Here is a 5,234-nt window from a genome sequence, read left to right on the forward strand (position 1 = left end):
CGTAAAGACACCTAAACGACATGGACATAGGATGTCGTAAAGTCGTCGTAAAGATGTCCTAACGACGTCGTAAAGACGTCGCCAAACTTTGTGCCCACTGGGTGATTTCTAAGAAATGTCGAAAAGTAGTCTCTGTAGCTATATTAAAGTGAAATGACATGAACGCGAAGAAAACTATCCAGTCGAAAGCAAAAGTGCTAGACATTAGCGGTAAGTAAATAAATTTATTTTACATTGTCCTCTATGATGACATTTTGTCGCAATTATGGCTTTAGATCTAATTTATTTACATTTATAGCCTCACTCTAGAGCAATCCCAGAAGGTCTAACCGGCATTTTTTCATTTTTTTTCAATAGGCAATTTAAGAAAAAACATGTTTTATCGATAGCAAACTATTCAACAACTGAAAAGAAACAAGTTGTTCCCCGATTGATTTAAAATTATTTAATGGCTTACTAGGTAGAATTTTATATTTGGAAAATACAAATATTTTTTTGTAATTGAAAATTTGTAAATTGACTTGCGTTTTTCTTCAAAAGAATGAGTGAATTTCAAGATGTGACATCCGCTGACAATATGTCAGCACGCTGTGGGCCACTAAATAATTCTAATTTCATCGAATAAAACTTTATTTTTTTAATAACTTGGAAAACAATTATTTTTAACCTTAAGTGTATTTGGATATTAGAATACCGTTTTCAAAACCTATTCAATTTTATAAGAAAAATCGTAAAAAATAAATATCGGTAGTATTATATTATTCAATCCCTTTTATAAAGTTAACAATAATATCTCAGTACATTTATGATAAAAAATTTTTTTAAGCAATTGAAAAAATTAAGTTTCTTCAGATGCATCTGGTATTATTGTTTGGCCATCGGTATGAAGACATCTTGAATTTCCACCACCTAACCTCAAATACCTAATTGCTGCAAACAATAGAAAAAATGTAAATCAGCGCAAAGATTTGAAAAATATTTCTGAAGAATCCAAATGAAGAAAACCTAAAAAGAAGGGATTAGACACGCGAGAACAAACGTCAGAAGATGAAGTTAAGCTAGATACTACTCTTTTATATTGAGCTCTTTTTGTACCAGAAAAAAATATGTCCAAATTATTTAACCTAGATTCTAAAGGAACAGATTCTCCTTTTACTTATATCTTCCAAAAATTAACCTTTGTTATGAATGCCAATTAAAAAATATGTAAAGATATCAAATATTTTAAAACCATCATGGTAAAAAAATAAACATAATTTTGATTCACGATTCGATACAAGTTGATTATACGCTAATGAAACAAAACAAATTGAATAGGGGAATTTTTTAATATTAAAAGGCCTAATTTTGACTTATTTCATATTTCTTATTAAAAATATATCATAATAATATTCTAATTTAACGGAGTCTTCATTGGTCTTGATTTTTTAACTTAGTATAATTATAGTAATAGTTATTTACTTAAGCTTATTATAAATTTATTATTTTTAAAAAATGTACAAAATGTATATACGTATTGTACATATATGTGTTTTAATCATAAAAATAATAATTTTATATTTATAGAGGTACCGAAGGCGAAAAATCAACATTAGTACAAGCGGAATGGCAAAACAAGGAAAACGAGCAGGATAATCAAACTTAGCTGTTGTATAATACTTCGAGATCTTTATCTTATGTTTTTCTTTATTCTGATACTTGGTTTGTTTTTTAAAAAACACTATTATTGTTTCATGATAGTTAAATATTTTTTATGACACATGTATGATTTCAACCCTTTTCGACGCCTATGAATTGGGTACTTTTTACTCCCTAGGGAATGAAAGGTGACGTCAGATGTTAATCGTGAAAATTATGCATCTATGAGCTCGGATTTTACGATAGCTCAGTCAACGTAAAAACAGTAAGGAAATTTTGATTGCAGATAATATAATTTTACAGTCATTGATGGAAAGTTCCCATATATAATTGATCAAATTACCACAAATTACCGAAAATTTCGGGAAGTTTCTCAAAATTTCCCGAAATGTATAGAAATTTTAAGACTGAATTCGAAGTAATTTATCTTACGTTACTATAAATTGCCTTAACATCATCACAAATTACCAAAAAATTCCGTAAATTTCCGGAAATTTATAAAAATGTTTAGAATTTAATTTTGGGTAATTTATAATAATTTATTATATTTTATTGTAAAATTAACAAAAATGGCTGAAGATTTCGATAAATTTCTGGAAATGAAAAGAAATGTTAAAATTGGATTTTGGGCAATTTATGGTAAGTTAGGATGAATTATCTGCAATATTATTTCATTTAGAAATATGTGTAATTCGAAACAACATACCGTAAATCATGCTTCCTTTATAAAAAATCTAATATGGGCTGAATTCATGACTGTATTTCAAGTAATGTCAGAAATCATCCATTTGTTGTAAAAATATCATGTGCGAAAAAGTCCCTCTTCTCCTCCTAGGTGCATAATATAATATTATATTTTGAATTGTATTTTGAAAGATTCTAATAATAAAAAGAATTATAAGAAAAAAGGAGTAATAATAACTCATAAGCAAAATAAATTTAAAAACAGCAAACAGAATATAATTTGATGACAGATTAACAAAAGTTGAAAAAATGAGGACATTGCGAAACTGTGTACATATTTCATAATATTTAGATCTTCATTGAAAAAAAGGAAGAAATTTTCATTTTAAGTTGCATAAAATATAAGATTTGTTGACAAATGAAAAAAAAATTATATTGTACCTTAATTCATTCAATGAATTATACATATTGTTCTCAACGCTTAATCAGCAGTTGTTGTTGAAGAATTATGCTAAGTAATTTAAAACATTACGCAAATGTCACTACGTCCTCATCCCGCTCTACGATTGTTAATAACAAAGGATATTTTTAAATTGATAATAAGCACATCAATCACCTTCTTCAAAATCTGGTAAATGTCGGGATGAGCAAAATAAAAATCGACAATCAGAAAAAGATATCCCTAGCAGAACCAACGATCCCTATCGTGGTCTTATTCAAATGAAAAAGATAAAAAGTTTTCAAATTGAAAATAGCCATCTCATTCACTTTTCCAAAACTCTGAGCAGATATCTCCATCCCCAAATTGATAATCTTATTTTAAAAAAGGCCCGGATCAGGTCCGGCTGAGGATGCCTGATTAATCAATGTATGTAACGGCCCTGATCAGGTCCGTTCATGGCCCAAATAGCCTGCCCCAATTATTAAGTAACGCAGTCTGAATTATACCGTCCTTACGGTAACTTTAAGGCGCTGACAAAATACGTATGAGAGCGCCTATTTTGAAGATTAGGCGTACTGAAAGAGGTCTCAAGTCAAGGCACCCGACGCGCACCTTTTTTATACCTTATGTGATCTCTTTCGAGTGCAAACGAATTTAAATTTAATACTTTTTACAAAAAATGGATCGTGAAAAATTGAAAAAAGATCTGAGTAGAATTCTGTTTGAAAAAAACGAGTGGGTTTTCAGTTTTAAAAAAAGTTTTAAGACCTTTAAATATTATAAAAGTGGCACATGTAACATTTTAGAAAATAAAAGAAGAAATATTATTATTACAATATGACCGTAGATTCTTTGGCTGAAAATTCGAATGTTTTGTAGATAATTCGTCTTTTTTATATAAAATCATGACATACCAACAGAGATTGAGTACTTGAAGACAAATTTAATCCTATCTTTCTTGTTGTAGAATTGAGTGCAGAGTTCGAATACTTGCCTAATGGTGAACCTATTCCTGGTATTCCTCGTTGCGAAAGTTCTTCTTCTTCTTTTTCTGAAAGACAATCTCCTGGAACGTCGCTGCCTCGGATCAGATCTAATTCTCCTGCAGGGGTTCCACAACTTGCCGAGCCAGCTCTTCATGTCAGGAGCAGGTCTCCTACTGGAAGAAAAACGGCTTCTCACGTACTTGGATTTACACTTGAAGAACTTAAATTTGTACGACTTATTCATCGCAATCATTCGACCCCGATATTTGAACTTCGAAAATATGTTTTTCCTCCCAATAAACCAATTAAGTTGAGAGATAAAAGGCAAGACCTTCTGCCCATGCCAACCGAAGTACAAATTGTATTATCAACAGCCAATGGAGACGTCTGTGCAATACTGACAAAATCAGCAAACAGCAGCAATTATTTTCGTGCAATGTATATACCTGCTCATACAGGGTCAACACGGGCGAAAATAAACGTAGAAACCGGCGCAGTTACAGAAATGACCCGACAAGAAATTGCGGAATGTCCAGTAGGGACCAAAAACGGAATCACAAAAACTTTTAGAATATTACGTGTGGCGTAAGTTTATTCATAGACTTTTCGAAATTAAATGTCAAAACAGTGAAACTCTAAATCTGTAATTCTGAAAAACATGTTCAGACTGGACTGGAAAACCAATAAAACTTTAGCGTTAGTTAGACTGGTTTTGGTAATTGATTTTTTTTTGCAACCCTAATTAAAAAAAATTATAATTTTAAGAAATATTCCCAGAAAACCTAATATTCCCATTTTGGACAATAAATATATGTCGTAGCCCAATATCAGACCCAGCAGACGCCTATGCACATGATTCATCATATATTTTAAGGATTAAGATTTTTTATTTGTACTTCATGAACATATTCTGAATAAAAAATAATAAAAACAGTTCCTATAAGAAATTTTCAGCTATTTACAATTTAAATTATGTTGTTATGTGCCACGAAGCGCGTTAGTATGGTAGTTTTAAGAACAACATTTTCCGATTCTTAAAATAGTCAAAGAAAAGAACAAAAAAATATTGTGAATTTTTTAAATACTTTTTTATTCAAGATAATTGGAAATAAAATTACAATATTTAGAAACGTCACAAAAAAAGTTTTTGAATAAGTAATTGTTTTTTTAATGTTTCGTTTCACTTCTGTTCATTCCGAATGTGGAGAGGACAGCAGACCTGTATGTTTCACAAGTGTGCGTAGTAAATACCTTCTAAATGTAATTAGGTGCAGTAGACTTTCAGTGTGCCCTATGCTGCGCTTTGGCAACTTCCGATGTGTAGGGATGCTCAGTTGCAATAAATGGCTCGTGTATCTGCGCACTGCAGTGATATCGTAGATACAGCTGCGCAGTGCCCTCATGTACTACATTAGATAGGGACTTATCAGACTGCCTAGTATATCTAACGCGCAGTCTAATTTATCACAAATGTTCACTGCGCA

The sequence above is a fragment of the Belonocnema kinseyi genome, chromosome 9 (genome assembly GCF_010883055.1).
Source record: "Belonocnema kinseyi isolate 2016_QV_RU_SX_M_011 chromosome 9, B_treatae_v1, whole genome shotgun sequence".
Classification (NCBI taxonomy): domain Eukaryota; kingdom Metazoa; phylum Arthropoda; class Insecta; order Hymenoptera; family Cynipidae; genus Belonocnema; species Belonocnema kinseyi.